Consider the following 19,008-nt stretch of genomic DNA (forward strand, 5'->3'; position numbering starts at 1 on the left):
CAGGCGTGTCCATCAATGGTTCCTGAGGTGTAGGATCATTATTTTGTATGTTGGGTTCTTCTCGAATTTCTTCGAGTTCCATCATCTCGCCTTTCTTATCCAATAAAAACTCCTTCTCCAAGAAGGTGGCATTCCTCGAAACAAACACTTTTGTTTCAGTAGGATGATAGAAATAATATTCTATTGAATTCTTCGGATACCCTACAAAATAACATAAGGTGGATCGACTATCCAAATTATCTCCCACTGTCTGCTTCACATAAGCAGGACATCCCCAAATCCTCAAGTACGAATACTTAGGAGCTTTGCCATTCCATAACTCGTATGGCGTTTTATCCACTGCTTTGGTGTGGACGTTGTTCAACAAAAATACTGTCGTTTCAAGCGCGTAGCCCCAAAACGAAGGTGGAAGCTCAGTGAAGCTCATCATGGATCGAACCATGTCCAACAAAGTTCGATTACTATGCTCCGATACACCATTCAGCTGAGGTGTCATAGGAGGAGTCCACTGAGAGAGAATCCCATTCTCTTTCAGATAGTCCAAAAACTCGGTACTTAAGTATTCTCCACCTCGATCCGATCGAAGTGCTTTAATACTTTTACCTTGCTTGTTTTCTACTTCAGCCTTGAATTCTTTGAACTTTTCAAATGCTTCAGACTTATATTTCATTAAATATAAATACCCATACCTTGAATAATCATCAGTAAAGGTAATGAAGTAGGTGTGGCCAAATTGAGTACCAATTCTAAATGGACCACAAACATCTGTATGGATCAAATCCAACAGATTTTGACTACGCTCAGGTTTCCCCTTGAATGGAGATTTAGTCATTTTTCCTTTCAGGCAGGATTCACAAGTAGGTAGAGAGTTAATATCAGACATATCAAACATGCCCTCTCCCACTAGCTTGTTCATCCTCCTTGAGGAAATATGACCTAGCCTAGCATGCCAAAGGTTTGCCGGGTTTTGACTATCGATTTTCCTTTTGTTCGTTGTTACCGGTTTATCAACATAATTTATTGGAACGTCTTTTAATTTTAAGTTATATAGATTATTTTCAAGTTGTCCATTTTCCAATCAAACATTCATTCTTGTAAATATTGCAAATCTCATTCACAAAATTGCAAGAAAAACCATCTCTATCAAGCATAGAAACAGAAATAATATTTTTAATCAAATCTGGAACAAATAAAACATCTCTCAAAAGTAACTTAAAATCGTTCTGCAATATTAAATAAACGTCTCCCACAGCTTTGGCTTCAACTCTGGAACCATTTCCGAGCCTCAGCTGGGTCTTACCCATTATAAGCTTGCGAATTCTTGTCATCACCTGCAAATCATTGCAAATGTGAGATCCACATCCGGTATCCAATACCCAAGAAGTAGTATTAAGTGAAACATTTATTTCAATATAAAACATACCCTTCGCAGTTCGCAACTGCTCTAGATATTCCTTGCAGTTACGTTTCCAATGACCGGGTTTCTTGTAGTGATGGCAAACATCCTTGGACTTTTCCATGTTTGAAGCCTTTGTCTTGTTCTTCTTCTCGGGTCCGGTTTTCTTGGGTGGAGCAGAACGTTTCTTACCCTTTGTACTTGGCCCCTTCTTAGCAGAAGAAGAGGAGCCCACCAAGAGAACCGGTTTATCCTTCTTTAAAGTGGCTTCATAAGTACAAGCATATTGACCATCTCTTCAAGGGAGGCCTCTATCTTGTTCATATTGAAATTCACCACAAAACCGTCAAACGATGAAGGAAGAGAGATAAGTAATAAGTCCACATTGAGTTCATGCTCCAATACCAAATCAAGCGTTACCAACTTCTATATGAGCCAAATCACGCGTACCCCATGATCACGGACCGAAGTCCCTTCACTCATGCGATACGTCATTAACTCTTTTACAGTAGAGAACCTTTCAGCTCTCGATTGAGCCCCAAAAAGTTCCTTGAGTTGTACGTGAATGTCAGCAGCATTCACGGTATCCTCAAATCGCCTCTGGAGTTCATCAGACATCGAAGCTTGCATATAGCATTTGGCCTTGATATCATGGTCCCACCATATATCAAGTTTGGCCAACTCTTCCGGACTTATATCAGCTGGTGCTTTCTTCGGAGGAGATTTTTCTAACACGTAGAGCATATTCTCCGAGGTCAAGACAATCTTCAACTGACGGAACCATTCCGTATAGTTTGCGCCAGTCAGTTTATTTTTTTCGAGAATAGAGAATAGTGGATTGCGCGAATTCATCTTAATGAAATACTGAAAAGAAACAGACAATAATCAGTGATTGTTTAATTAATTTACTAAGACATAAAATAGGCAAAATTTATTTTATGAATTTCACTCCCACTATTTTAACGATTTCACTACCCTCTAGTGAAAACGGGAAACTGTTTTCCTTAGTGGAAACATGGAGTCCAATTGACAAACTATGGTCCCGAATAATATCAGCCAACCATAATTTTCAAAAGGTAGAGCCCAATTGCTTCCAAAGCAACCTCCATGTTTTTACCTCATGTCCAATAAGGGTCCAATAATATGACGCCGTTTATTGTGACACGTCAAGATGACCCATCAATATTAAGTTGTGATGGACGGTCGCCATGTGGATTCCCCAATAATATGAGCCGATCCCATGGGAGTTTCACCCAACTTACAACATGTGTCGATCCAATGTACAGCTTTCCGACGAACGGGCCCCCCCAATAATATGAGCCGGACCGTATCCGCGGGTAGCATCTCATACATTGATCGTTGATGGAATGTAGGAACATTTAAACAATATTTAAATTTCCTTTTAATCTTGATATCAATTTTAAATCATATTTAAAATGAGGGATTTTAATTTTGAAAATTTGTCTCATCATTTAAAATTTGTATGCTTGCGGGATTCATACAATTTAGTCTAAACCTGCATACAATGATAATATCATATATTATATTTTAGGATGATCGATTTCATTACTAATCGACCCGTGGTTGCCAATCACGAGTCTAAGTCCAATACTACGTAATATGCAAGTATGCAATGCAATCCTATTACATTGAGTTTCCAATTTACATTTTTTCAGTCTTCATTGTCTGCTGGGCCCACCATTTCTTCAAATCTTTGTCTCCCACTAAGTATAATAAATTTACAATAAATTTCGATGACAAATATGGGATACATTTGTAGGGGTGGGAACGGGCCATAAACCAGGCCCACTTTTATTACATATGACAATCATATTGGGCATAAACCAAGCCCATTAATAAACACCAACAACAATAAGACAAATGTAAATTCCTAACATACACCTACAAAATTGGTTATGGCAATCGATCATCCCATTATCCAATTTTAAATTCAAAATTTAAATAATTGGATAAACATACTGTGGCATCATAATTTAAAAGATAAAATCATATTTTATCTTATCCATTCATAAGATCACATCTTATCATCAATTGTACCAAAATAATCAATTTTCAAAATTCAATTTAACGGATAAAATATTTAAATTTTCCAAAAATTCAAATTTATCCAAAAATCAATTTTAAAAATTTCGGACTCGAATAATTCGATCCGATGCCTCGTGATCTTATAAAAAAAAATTTTCGATCGGATCAAACACTAGAATTTCAAAATTTCAAAATTTTCAAAAATCAATTTTTAATTTTTCCGGGCTGCCCGGGACAATCCCGGGCAGCCCGTTCCCTGACCGGGCGCGGGCTGGGCAGCGATCCAATCGCTGCCCTTTTTCTTGCCCGTCATAAAAATAAAATTTTTGATTTTTAAAAAATATGTTTTGTTTCAAAAACCCGAGGCCAAATTTTTTTTTTGTACAATCGATTAATTTAATCGTTTGATCTGAGCAACATGTCTCTGATACCACTGTTGAAAAACCGTGTTCAGATCAATTGAATCGATACCCGGTGCAGCGGAAGTTTAAAAATTTTATTTTTCTTTGATATGAAACAATTTCATATCATGGGTATCAAAACGTTTAACGATTAAATCACACAAGTAAAATAAATAATAATTAATTAAATATTTTACCTTCAATCTCGAAGTGAGATTATGGACACCAACAGAATTTAATCTGCTCTTCTTGTATATCCCGGGAACCGATGGTGTCACGATCAATCACCGAAATAAGGTCCACGAACAGAAAACAGAAACCCTCTGATTGACTGCACTAGAAATCAATCAGAAGTTTTGCGTAGAGAATAAACAGATATGATCTGTTAATTCAGAATTGTAATTTTTCACAAAAATCACAAGTCTGAATTTTTTCCGGGAGGGACAAGGATTTCGAAAAACCCTTAAAATATTTAGAGTGTAATTTTGAAAATTATAAGACACAAAAGTGTTTGATTTTCGAATCCAACACCTCTATTTATAGATAATTTCTAGTTATAATTGTATCAGGACTCCGATTGATAAACTGATTTCACCAATGTGCACAGAAACCATTTCTGCAACTTTTAGAGTCAAGATAATTTTTCTGAATCCGAATTCAGTGATTTCCAAAAATGTCCATCACTATGTCATTTTAGGAAATTCCACTCCCTTTAGTTGAGAAATCCAATTTTCTCTTTCATTAAATTTAACTCTTTAAATTTAACTATCTCTACGGGATTTTAGTAATCCATTACTTGTGTAACCCTCAATGGTTCAGGAATACAGCTAGCCGTGGGCTCACAACTCCTTGTGACTCGGAACAACAATTTCCGACTTACCCAACGAATCATGGTAAGAGCGTCTAGCAACATCGCCCCATGATTTCCTAGGTATTACTGATAGTGCCTGCAAGAACCAGTAGATTTTGGTTAGCATACAGTACGGTCCCTTCAACCAAATATCCCGATCGAATCAACAACCATTGGTGCATCGAGAGTCGTTCGAGATTCGATAACTATGCACAACATCTTGGAGATCTATTAGTGACATCGCATGTGTTACTAGGATCACCATTAACCTAAAACACATCATGTACTCTGGCCAGAGATTCGTCACACTAATATCTCCTCAGATCGCATAGGATATCCACACTCGCAAGTATGTGGTGAATCCTTGACAACAAAGCATCGACTCCTATATGCGTCGTAACTGTACCCAATCCCGACACCTGATGACCCCCATAGAGTCGGTAAACGAGTCAAAGCACAGTACTAGCATATAGAGTCTCAATGATGTTTCAAGTAATAAGGACTAATGGTGTACAACCAAAAACGCGGACTTTATCCACTCGATAAGTGATAACCACTTGGAAAGTCCGAATAGGGTAGTTCGATCATTCATCATATGAATATCCATTTGCATGCTTCGAACATCTCTATGTTCCCTACCAATGAAACGTGGTACTCTGCATCACAAATTCTAGTCTCAAACTCGAGCGATCCTTATCCTTATTAATAGACGGCTCAATCGACTAGGAACTGTTTAGAATATACAGTGACTATAAGATGTGTTTCATGATAGCCATCCCCATGTGCCACCACATCTTACATACACTATAGTATATTCAAGGTCTTCATCTAAACATCTTATAGTATGTCACAACATAATAATATGATAAAAGATAAAGTAAACACCATTATAAAAGTGTAAATTATATTAAACAAAAGATTGTTTATACATAGAGTCATAAAAGCCCTTAGCCACAAGTTGGCTCACCGGGCACCCACTCTTTCAGTGGTCTCGGAGCATGATGCCCCTGCGTCCTATGGGCCAAATGCCCCTGAGTTCTGAAGGGTCCCTGATGTCTTTGTGGCCCAGTAAATGGCTTCTTGCCCTGCTATTGTTGGTGTCCTTGATGAGTGAATGTCCTCTTGCTATGAACCTCAGCACTGATATCCTTCAAGGAATGCTCGGACCTCATAGCCTTCTTGATAACGGCTGCATAATCCACTGGCTCAGCCATCATCACATCTCTACGTATAGTAGGCCTCAGACAAGCAACAAAGTGCTGCTACTTCTCCACCTCATCATTCCCTATCAATGGCATGAAGTGGCAGCCTCTCTCGAATTTGCGCACAAACTTGGATACAGTCTCAACTTAAGTTGTATAGTATTTCTCATAGAAAGGGGTCTTGAACGCTTCCTGTTATGCCCTGATTTTATTATAATTGAGTTTTCGAGATAATCAAAGTTTTAAATGATTGAGGATCGTTTTGATATTTAGCAGGGGGTTACTTTGCAAGATTGGAGAAATAAAGGACTGAAATGCAAAAATGGGATTTTTTATATATTATCCTTGCAAATTGCCATTTCCCCCCATCACTTCACTCAATCTCTTCTCCTCCCTCCTCCTCCCATTTCATACGTACTGAAGCAAGCCATGGGCAACTCCTTTTTGAGCTTTCTTTCCGCTCGATTTGCTCGATCCGACCGTTAGATTTTCATTCCGAGTTGAGATTCACGATCACCGCAATGAGGGCTCCGTTTAGACGTAAGTTTTGCTATGATCTCTTGAACTTCGATTTTGTTGAGTTGTCAGAATTTGATAATATTGAAGTATGTCGTTCTTGAGCTAGTATAGATCGTGTATTCGAAGTCGGTTTGGAAAAAGAACGAAGTTTGGATTTTATATGAATTTTGAGGCATTATTTCAAAAATGGTGATTTTGATTGAGGTTGGATTTGAGTTGTTTTGATGGATTGTAGTGATGATTGAGTTGTTATGATTGTTGTTGATGATTTGAGTTTTTCCGTATAGTCAATTTATAGTCGTTATGCCGTCGAAATCGAGTTTGAGTTATCGGTTTGGTTCGGTTTGATTTGTATATCGAATTTGATTGAGTTTGAACTCCGAGTTGATATCGAATCCGTGTCTCGACGTTTTGACAGTTGACTAATTGTAACACCCGGAAATTTTAATACGTAAATTCGCATGCATAATTAGGGAAATTAATTATTTAAAAAAAAATTTATATTTGGGTTAAATGACATTTATGTGTTATTATGTGAATTATATGCATGATTTAAATTTATTTTATCATTTAACCCGCAGTTATTGTATTTTTAGATTTTTGAGAATTTTATTGAATTGATCGCGTAGACGGGACCGAGGACGGACGAGATACCAACTTTTGAGCCAAAAATATTTTATGAGTTTTATGAGCCTTAAGATATTATTTTAAGGTATTTTGTCAAGAAAATTTTAGTATTTATTTATATATTTATTTAATAATTGATTTTTGGCCAAAATAAGTTATTTTATTGACTTTTATTAATATTTAAAAATCCCTCAGGTCTTAATTTCGGGATAATGGTTTTAGTATCAGATTATTATTATTTTTAAGAGTTTTAAAGATTTTGCTTACGGTATAATATCTTTATTTTGAGTAATATCTACTATTAATATATTATCTACCCAAAATTTAAACCTAAAACACTCCCTAATCTATTCCAAACCCCATCAGCCGTCTCCCTCCCCATTCTCACGATCCAAAAACACCCAAGATCCCATAGACGTTCCTTCAAGAAATTTAGAAGTTTGGTCGCTCGTTCTTCGTCCCGGTGCTCCCGCAATCGCGTGTTATTCAAGGAAAATTACGAAAGGCATGTTTAATTCTTCTCTCAACACCATATAAGCTATTATTTTGGTTTTTACAGCAGAAAGTTTGTGGTATATATGTTTGTTGTTCAGACTTATATGCAGATGGTATTTTTCTTTCCTTTTTCTCACGTTTTGCTTGATCTTTCATGAGTATGATCACGTTTTTTATGCATGGTAAAGGTCCAGGCAACTAATCCACATCTGAGGGCATGTCTTAGGGTCCTTGTGGTCGAGTGGTCCTGTTGGTTTTGTCCATGGATGGTCTGAAACGAAACAATTCTCCTCTAGTGCACCAGATCGCGCAAATTTGGGTTCTGAGGGAGAAGGCTTCGTTCTCCCTCCTCAGTACATGGTTTGGGGTGAGGTCTAAAGGGTTTGAACCCCCTAGATGTTGGCTAGGATTTAGAAGTGGTTTCATGGAAAAATATGGCCGGAGTAGGAAGAACGATCGAATTTACGGCAGCCGCTCAGGGCTGGGCGCGAGCTGGGGGACAGCCTGTTGCAAGGCTTCGTTCTCCTTCCTCGGACCACCGTTTGGGCTGATTCTTGTCTTGTTAGAACCGCCTAGGAGTAGGTTAGATGTGTGTGGTAATACTTTGGCTGGTGGTGGCCGGATTTGGCCGGCCAATCGCCGGAAGTAACTGCTGCTCGCCCAGCCGAGAAGAGAAGGAGAGGGGTGATCGGGTTTGGGGTTTGGGGGGTTGCTGGGTCGGGTTATGGGTCAGGGTTGAGTGTTGGGTCAGGTCAGGTAGTCATGGGTCGGGTTAGGTCGGTCCGAGTCCGGGTTAGGTGGGCCGGGCTTGAGTATTTTAATTTTTAAATGTTTAATGTTTTAATTGGTTTTTAGGCCAATTAATTAGAAATAAAATTATTTGGACCTCCAAATAATTTTATTTGGGCCTTAAATAATTTATTTAAGTTAGCACAATGATTTTTATGGGCTTGGGAGTCCATGAGGATTTTTGGGCCAGTCAGTGGATTTTGGGCCAATCTAGAGTTTTATTGGGCTTAAGTTAAGTAATTGGGCTTAAATATTTTATTTAGGTCAAGTTAAGTTTAATTAAGTTATTTGGGCTAAAATATGATTATTGGATTTTATTTAAGATTAATGGGCTTAGAGTGAGTGATCAGCAGTCTGGACCAACCCATGAAAATTAACTAAGTCCGGAATATATATTTAATTCTTTTTTTTATGCATGAAGTTTATTTTAAGTATAAGTATATTTATTATTAAAATTAATTAAATATATATTACGGACATATTTTAAGTGCATGCATAAATGAAATATTTTATGATGTGTTTATGATTAAGAATTGAGCATGAAAAATATTTTTATGGAAATTGAAGTGATGTGACAGCATAGAAGTGGTTTTTCCACTGACACAGAGGTAGTTCTACTACCGGCATAGAAGTGGTTTTACCACTGGCACAGAGGTAGTTTACTACCAGCATAGAGGTGGATTTATCCACCGCCACGTACGATGGTTCTTTAGAGTGATCAGTCGGCACAGTTATTAGTCACATTCATGGATATGACCATACTCATTTTTTATGTTTATGACATGCTCAATTATGTTATGTATGATGAAGAAAGTTATGTTATGTTTAAGATTTATGATTCAGCATTTATGTTAAGAAAAATGTTTCCATGCATGCTCATGTACATGTATATGTATTAGTATCTACGTGATGCATTATTTTTAACCTTGTTATAAAGGATTAGACATGTTGAGCCCCTAGGCTCACTACGCTTATATGGTGCAGGTGAGCATGATGACATTTATGTAGGTCCTACCGGTGGTGAGGACGTATGAGCTCACGGAGCAGTGGACCCCGTGACCGTCGTAGTTATTTAGTCTATTATGATGGAATTTTGAAACATGTTTTATTTTATTATTATCGCATATGAGATTTTTCAGCAGCATTGTTTATCATTTTAAATTGATGCATGAAATATTTTTAAGGATTTATTTATTTAATATTTTTCAGGTTATTTAAGAAATATATGTTATTTTTATATACATATATGTATGGGCGTATATGTATAGTATTATTTAAAAAAAAAAAGTTTTTCCGTATTTTATTAGTAGTAGGTGTTTCAATTGGTATCAGAGCGCGGTTATTGGAGGGTGTCTACTGTCACGTGAAGCTCAGAAATCCTGCTACCGGTCTGTAAGTTTTAAATGATTTATTAAGATTTAGAAGGAGCTTATGTATTAATTTTAAGTATTTCATGTTCAGTAAGACTTTTGAGATCCTTAGTTATGCATTGCGATTTACGTAAAGAAATATGTGGTGGTACAGAATGCCTCCCAGACAGATGAATAGACGCGGAGGACCTCCACCTCCACCTCCGCAGAACCCTCTCTCAGCATTGGAGCAGGCCAATGCTAACATGATGGCATGGATCACTGCTTTGTTAGAGCAGCAAGCTACTCGTCCTAGGCTCACACACGATGAGGATGTAGCTGAGCGGTTCCAGAAGAAGGGACCAAAGGAGTTTACAGGCACCACTGATCCGCTCATTGCTGAGGGGTGGATTCGATCATTGGAGTCTATATTTGACTATATGGGGATTACAGATGCTGATAGGGTCAAGTGTGCGGTGTATATGATGAGAGGGGATGCAGCCTCTTGGTGGGAAGGCGCTGTTAGGGGCGTGAACCTACCTACTTTGACGTGGATAGAGTTCAGACGTATGTTCTATGCCAAGTATTTTAGTGAGGATGTGCGCAGCCGCATGATCCGGGAGTTCATGAGTCTTCGCCAGGGGGACAAGTCTGTGGTGGAGTACATCACACAGTTCGAGAGAGGGTGTCGCTTTGTGCCCCTTATTGCTGACAGTGCACCGGATAAATTGAGACAGTTTGTTTGTAGTAGCCCGTACCCTAATTGAGTAATTAAAGGATTAATGCTAATTAATTGAATTGGGTATTGGACGGATCGGAAGCTCCGAAGGCACGATCGGAAGCTCCGAACAGGATCGGAAGCTCCGATGAGCGATCGGAGGCACCAATGTTATTACGTCAGGCATGACGTGTGGTTGGATCGGAAGCTCCGATCAGGACCGGAGGCTCCGATCACCCCTATCCGGAGTCAACAAGTGATATTTTGACACGTGGCAGATCAGGATCTTCGGAAGCTCCGATGGCAGGATCGGACGTTCCGATCGAGGTTCGGACGTTCCGATCAAGGATCGGAAGTTCCGATCGTTGTCTATAAATAGAAGGCCGAGATTTCACTTTCATTTGCCAATTCCGAATTCTCCTTTCCTTTCTAGTCCTTTTGGAGCTGTTCTAGTCTTCTTAGGCTTGGTCCGGAGGTCGGCGAGGCGTTCGGTAGTCGTAGCGGAGTTGTGCCCAAGTTCTGGAGGCACCGACATCAAAGGGCTAACGACGGACGAAGGTATAGATTTTGCTTCCTATAAATATTTAGGAGTATGCAATAGCTTAGTTAAGGCTTTTAGAGCACTTTAATGATAGTAGTATCATTTGGCAGTGTAGAGCAGACTATAGGCGTGGACCTAGAGTTGGTAGAGCTTGCACTGTTTTGAGGTACGAAAGTACTGTTCGAGATATCCTGACTGAGTATGCATGTATTATGTGACTGCATGATTTATATGCCATGATATTATGCTGCATTCATTTGCATCTTGTTGTATCTCCTTCCAGATGTCTGTTAGTAGGGTTGTACCCTATCCTGTTAGTGGATGGACTTCCATCAATTTGGGTCCGGAGTTTCCACGGTTATCTTGGTATGGGAGCCACCTCCTGAAGCGACGGCACAGCGTGCTACATACCAGGGCCTGGTCTGTCTCTGTTATCTGATCCTTGACCTCGAGTCTATAGGGAGTTCACTTTGCATGCATGTATACTCATACTCTCGCACTGAGCGTTTTATGCTCACGTCTCGTACTCTGTATTTTCTGGACACCATATTCCATGGGGCAGGTTTGCGATTGGACGAGGAGGGTGGATCCAGGAGGGGCTAGTCAGTGGTTGGCCAGCTGGAGCTTCGCTTAGGTTTTATTACTGTTGTTTGGGTTTTATACAGCTATTCGATTTGGTTGTATAATATTGGATAAATTACAGATTCCTTTACTTGAGATTGTATATTGTTTATGGATTTCGCAGTTTTATTCTGATATCTGTTTTATTAAGTTATTGCATGCCTAAGTTCTGTTTAGTAGGTGATCCGGGTAGGGGTCACTACATTTATGGTATCAGAGCATGCAAAAGATTTCTTGGGATTTAGTCTCATCTTGAGGTATTTTTGTAGATGTCAAATCTTGACGACCTGAGTTCTCATGGCAGTGTTGGTGGGCGTTGGGGAGATGCCGACCGGGAGCCTCGTCGAGAACGGCGTCATCGTCACCATGACGACGAGCGTTTCACTGTGCGTCGATTCTTAGCTATGGGTCCTAAGCCCTTAGTTGGAGGTGAGTCTCCGGAGGATGCGGAGAACTGGTTAGACCGCATGGAGACGACTTTTCAGACTTTCCAATGCACCGATGAGCAGAAGGTGGAGTGTAGTGACCCTTACCCGGATCACCTACTAAACAGAACTTATGCATGCAATAAACTTAATAAAACAAATATCAGAATAAAACTGCGGAAACCAATAACATTATACAATCCCAAGAAAAGGAATCTGTAATTATCCAATAATATAAAACCAAATCGAATAGCTGTATAAACCCAAACAACAGTAATAAAGCCTAGACGAAGCTCCAGCTGGCCAACCACTGACTAGCCCCTCCTGGATCCACCCTCCTCGTCCAATCGCAAACCTGCCCCATGGAATAGGGTGTCCAGAAAATACAGAGTACGAGACGTGAGCATAAAACGCTCAGTGCGAGAGTATGAGTATACATGCATGCAAAGTGAACTCCCTATAGACTCGAGGTCAAGGATCAGATAACAGAGACAGACCGGGCCCTGGTATGTAGCACGCTGTGCCGTCGCTTCAGGAGGTGGCTCCCATACCGAGATAACCGTGGAAACACCAGACCCAAATCGATGGAAGTCCATCCACTGACAGGATAGGGGACAACCCTACTACAGACATCTCGAAGGAGATACAGCAAGATGCAAATGAATGCAGCATAATATCATGGCATATAAATCATGCAGTCACATAATACATGCATACTCAGTCAGGATATCTCGAACAGTACTTTCGTACCTCAAATACCAGGTAGGCACTACCAGCTCTAAGTCCAAGCCTAAAGTCCGCCTACACAGCGAAATGATACTACTATCATTACAGTGCTCTAAAAGCCTTAACTAAGCTATTGCATACTCCTAAATATTTATAGGAAGCAAAAGCTATACCTTCGTCCGTCGTTAGCCCTTTGATGTCGATGCCTCCAGAACTTGGGCACAACTCCGCTACGACTATCGAACGCCTCTCCGACCTCCGGACCAAGCCTAAGAAGACTAGAACAGCTCGAATATGACTAGAAATAGAGAGGAAATCCGGAATTGGCAAGGAGAAATGAAATCTCGGCCTTCTATTTATAGACAACGATCGGAGCCTCCGATCCTCGATCGGAACGTCCGAACCTCGATCGGAACGTCCGATCCTGCCATCGGAGCTTCCGAAGATCCTGATCTGCCACGTGTCAAAATATCACTTGATGACTCCGGATAGGGGTGATCGGAGCCTCCGGTCCTGATCGGAGCTTCCGATCCAGCCACACGTCATGGATGACGTAATATCATCGGTGCCTCCGATCCTCATCGGAGCTTCCGATCCCGATCGGAGCTTCCGATCGTCCCTTCGGAGCTTCCGATCCGTCCAATCCCCAATTTATTTAATTAGCATTAATTCTTTAATTACTCAATTAGGGTTCGGGCTACTACATTCTCCCCCACTTAAGATATTTCGTCCTCAAAATCAGATCTTAAGTACCGAATGCAAATACAGAAATCAGAAACATTCTTTATTCAAACAAACGTTTACAGAGTTTGCAACTGAATACAACTTAAAGAATGAAATCAAAACAACTCAGGATGGTCTTTACGCATCCTGTCCTCAAGCTCCCAGGTAGCTTCCTCAGTGCCTCGGCGCTGCCACTGAACTAAAACCAAAGGAATGACTTTGTTCCGTAGAACCTTATCCTTATAATCAAGGATGCGAAGAGGTTTCTCAACATAAGTCAAATCCTTGTCTACCTGAACCTCAGACCGCTGCAGAATATGAGATTCATCCGCCACATACCGTCGCAACAGAGATACGTGGAACACGTCGGGAATGCTGGATAGATGCGGTGGCAATGCTAGTCGATAAGCCAAATCGCCAATGCTCTCCAAGATCTCAAACGGACCGATAAATATAGGAGACAACTTGCCCTTAAGGCCAAATCTGAGAATCTTGCGGAAAGGTGACACTCTCAAAAACACTTTCTCCCCGACCTCGAACTGCAAAGGCCTACGCTTGATATTAGCATAACTGGCCTGACGATCCTGTGCAGTCTTAATCCGTTTCTTGATTTGATCAACGATATCTATCGCCTGCTGGATAAACTCCGGTCCCTCGGCCTGTCTCTCCCCCACTTCTTCCCAGAAGAGTGGAGTACGACAACGTCGCCCATACAACGCCTCAAAAGGTGCCATCCCAATACTAGTGTGATAGCTGTTGTTGTAAGCGAACTCGATCAACGGCAAATGATCCTGCCAGGCTGAACCAAAATCCAAAACGCACGCTCTAAGCATATCCTCTAACGTACGGATAGTGCGCTCTGACTGACCATCAGTCTCTGGATGATAGGCTGTACTCAAACTGAGAGTAGTACCCATCGCACGCTGAACACTCCCCCAGAATCTAGAAGTAAACCTGGGGTCCCGATCGCTGACAATGCTCACAGGCACTCCATGAAGTCGAACGATCTCCTGAATGTACATCCGTGCCATGCGATCCACAGAGTACTCTCGGCTATAGGCAATGAAATGTGCTGACTTGGTGAGTCGGTCCACCACCACCCAGATAGCATCACAGTTCCTCGGGGATACCGGCAAATGGGTCACAAAGTCCATAGTGATAAACTCCCATTTCCATTCAGGAATAGGCAGACTGTGAAGAAATCCTCCAGGTCGTCGGTGCTCTGCCTTGACCTGTTGACACACCAAACATCTCGAAACAAACTGATAAACACTGCGTTTCATTCCCTTCCACCAGAAATGAGTACGTAGATCCTTGTACATCTTGTTGCTCCCAGGATGAATACTCAACTTAGTGCGATGTGCCTGAGACAAAATCTCCTCTCGCAACTCTTCATCCTGTGGAATCACAAGCCTACCAGACAAACACAGAAAGCCATCTGACTGATAATGAAATCCAGACGAGCTACCCTCGTTAGCTAGACGAGCTAAACACTGGGTCTTCGAATCAGACATCTGAGCATCTCGGATCCGCGAGTACAAGGCTGGCTCAGATAATATCGCAAACATCTGGATACTCTGCATACCTTTCTTATGCTTGAAGGTATAACCTGAAGTACAACAGTCACTGATCGCACTAGACATCGAACAAGTCTGAAGTGCGGATAGTCGCACCTTGCGACTCAAAGCATCAGCGGTGAGATTAGCAGCTCCCGGATGGTACTTAATCTCGCAATCATAGTCCTTAAGCAAGTCCATCCAACGTCTCTGTCTCATGTTCAATTCTGCCTGAGTGAACAAATACTTGAGACTCTTATGGTCGGTGAAGATCTCAAATTTCTCGCCATAAAGATAATGACGCCAGATCTTCAAAGCGAACACAATGGCTGCTAACTCCAAATCATGGACTGGGTAGTTGTCCTCGTGAAGCTTCAGCTGTCTAGAAGCGTATGCGATCACATGCCCATTCTGAGTCAGGACACAACCTAACCCCTGAAGAGAAGCATCCGTGTAAACTACATACCCTCCAGATCCTGATGGTAATGCTAACACCGGCGCAGAAGTCAACCGCCGTCGAAGCTCACGGAAATTCTCCTCACACTCGGAGGACCACTCGAAATCCACACCCTTGCGGGTAAGCTGCGTCAACGGTCGAGCTAACTGAGAGAAGTTCAGAATGAAGCGACGATAATACCCTGCTAGACCCAGAAAACTACGGATCTCAGCAACCGTCGTCGGACGCGACCAATTAAGTACCGCTTCAATCTTTCTTGGATCAACAGAAATCCCTTCCCTGGATATGATGGCCAAGAAAGACCACTCTATCCATCCAGAACTCACACTTGCTCAGCTTGGCGTACAACTGCTCATCTCGAAGAGTCTGTAGTACCAACCGCAAGTGAGAAACATGCTCTTCCGTATTACGCGAATACACCAAGATGTCGTCAATGAAGACCACAACAAACTTGTCCAAATACTCCCTGAAAACACGGTTCATCAAATCCATGAATATAGCCGGCGCATTAGTCAAACCAAATGGCATCACTAGGAACTCGTAATGCCCATAGCGAGTATGGAATGCAGTCTTGGCTACGTCCTGGTCACGGACTCTCAACTGATGATACCCAGATCTCAAGTCAATCTTGGAGTAAATAGAAGTACCCTGCAGCTGATCAAACAAGTCATCAATACGAGGCAACGGATACTTGTTCTTCACAGTGACTCGATTCAGCTGCCGATAGTCAATGCACAGCCGCATCGACCCATCCTTCTTCTTCACGAAGAGAACAGGAGCTCCCCAAGGAGATACACTAGGACGAATGTACCCCTTGTTCAAAAGATCCTGTAGCTGATTCTTTAACTCACGCATCTCTGACGGAGCCAGACGATACGGTGCTCTAGAAATAGGCGAAGTACCCGGCATCAACTCTATGCCAAACTCGACTTCCCTAGCAGGAGGAAAACCCGGAATCTCATCAGGAAACACATCTGGAAATTCATCCACAACAGGAATGCTCTCTATCCCAATACTCTCAGCGGACAAATCAACTGCATAGATAAGGTAGCCTTCCCCGCCAGACTCTAGAGCTCGACAGGCTCTCAAAGCTGATACCAAAGGCATCGGGGGTCGCGCTCCCTCACCATAGAAAAACCAACTCTCACTCCCTTCCGGATGAAAGCGTACTAATCTCTGATAGCAGTCCACTGAAGCTCGATAGGTAGTCAGCACATCTATTCCCAGAATGCAATCAAAGTCGTCCATCGCCAGGACCATGAGATTCGCTAACAGAACGTTCCCTTCGAACTCTAAAGGGCAACCCATCACTAGACGCTTTGCCAAAGCAGATTGGCCCGTCGGGGTAGAAACAGACATCACTACGTCTAGTGCAATGCATGGTAATTTATGCCTCTTAATAAAACGTGCAGAAATGAAGGAATGAAATGCACCAGTGTCAATAAGTACAAGAGCAGGTATACCATAAAGCATAAATGTACCTGCGATGACTTTCTCTTTCTCCTCCACAGCCTGATCATGTCTCAGGGCAAACACCTGGCCAGAAGCTCGTGGCCTCAAATGAGAACTCCCAGCAGACTGTTCCTGCGGCCTCTGCTGTACGGTAGCCTGAGAACCAGATCCTGAACCAGATCCAGAACCGCCTCCCCCAGACAGTGGACAATCCCTCCGGATATGACCAGTCTCTCCACAATGGAAACAAGCTCCAGAAGCTCTGCGGCACTTGTCGGATGGATGGTTCTTCCCACAGTGATCACACTTGTCCTTCTTACCGAAACGGACAACACCTCCCGAACCAGAGGAAGAAGTAGACCCGGACTTCTTGAATGACTGGGCACGGGGGGCCAAAGAACTAGCAGGTCTCGACTGAGAGAAAGACCTGTTCCGCCGAATGCTGTCCTCCGCCTGGTGACAACGGCTCACCAAACCCTCGTAGGACATGTCATCACCAACCGCCACACGGTCATGGATCTCAGGGTTAAGGCCCTGAAGGAACAGATTATACTTCATCTCTGAGCTATCAGCAATCTCGGGGCAATAGGATAGCAGATCAAAGAACCTCTGCTGATACTCATCGATAGACATAGTTCCCTGTCGCAGACTCAGTAGCTCGCCTGCCTTCGACTGTCGGAGTGCAGGAGGAAAATACCGCTTTTGGAAAGCTGTGCGGAACTCGGCCCAGGTGGCCACTCCTCTCGCCGTAACAAAAGGTGCAGAAGTAAACCTCCACCACCTGCGCGCACGCCCATCCAGAAGATAGCCAAGGGTCTCCACCTTCTGCTCATCAGTGCATTGGAAAGTCTGAAAAGTCGTTTCCATGCGGTCTAACCAGTTCTCCGCATCCTCCGGAGACTCACCTCCAACTAAGGGCTTAGGACCCATAGCTAAGAATCGACGCACAGTGAAACGCTCGTCTTCATGGTGACGATGACGCCGTTCTCGACGAGGCTCCCGGTCGGCATCACCCCAACGCCCACCAACACTGCCATGAGAACTCTGGTCGTCACGATTTGACATCTACAAAAATACCTCAAGATGAGACTAAATCCCAAGAAATCTTTTGCATGCTCTGATACCATAAATGTAGTGACCCTTACCCGGATCACCTACTAAACAGAACTTATGCATGCAATTAACTTAATAAAACAGATATCAGAATAAAACTGCGGAAACCAATAACATTATACAATCCCAAGAAAAGGAATCTGTAATTATCCAATAATATACAACCAAATCGAATAGCTGTATAAACCCAAACAACAGTAATAAAGCCTAGACGAAGCTCCAGCTGGCCAACCACTGACTAGCCCCTCCTGGATCCACCCTCCTCGTCCAATCGCAAACCTGCCCCATGGAATAGGGTGTCCAGAAAATACAGAGTACGAGACGTGAGCATAAAACGCTCAGTGCGAGAGTATGAGTATACATGCATGCAAAGTGAACTCCCTATAGACTCGAGGTCAAGGATCAGATAACAGAGACAGACCGGGCCCTGGTATGTAGCACGCTGTGCCGTCGCTTCAGGAGGTGGCTCCCATACCGAGATAACCGTGGAAACACCGGACCCAAATCGATGGAAGTCCATCCACTGACAGGATAGGGTACAACCCTACTACAGACATCTCGAAGGAGATACAGCAAGATGCAAATGAATGCAGCATAATATCATGGCATATAAATCATGCAGTCACATAATACATGCATACTCAGTCAGGATATCTCGAACAGTACTTTCGTACCTCAAATACCAGGTAGGCACTACCAGCTCTAAGTCCAAGCCTAAAGTCCGCCTACACAGCGAAATGATACTACTATCATTACAGTGCTCTAAAAGCCTTAACTAAGCTATTGCATACTCCTAAATATTTATAGGAAGCAAAAGCTATACCTTCGTCCGTCGTTAGCCCTTTGATGTCGATGCCTCTAGAACTTGGGCACAACTCCGCTACGACTATCGAACGCCTCTCCGACCTCCGGACCAATCCTAAGAAGACTAGAACAGCTCGAATATGACTAGAAATAGAGAGGAAATCCGGAATTGGCAAGGAGAAATGAAATCTCGGCCTT

The sequence above is a fragment of the Henckelia pumila genome, chromosome 3 (genome assembly GCF_033568475.1).
Source record: "Henckelia pumila isolate YLH828 chromosome 3, ASM3356847v2, whole genome shotgun sequence".
In the NCBI taxonomy this organism is placed as follows: Eukaryota; Viridiplantae; Streptophyta; class Magnoliopsida; order Lamiales; family Gesneriaceae; genus Henckelia; species Henckelia pumila.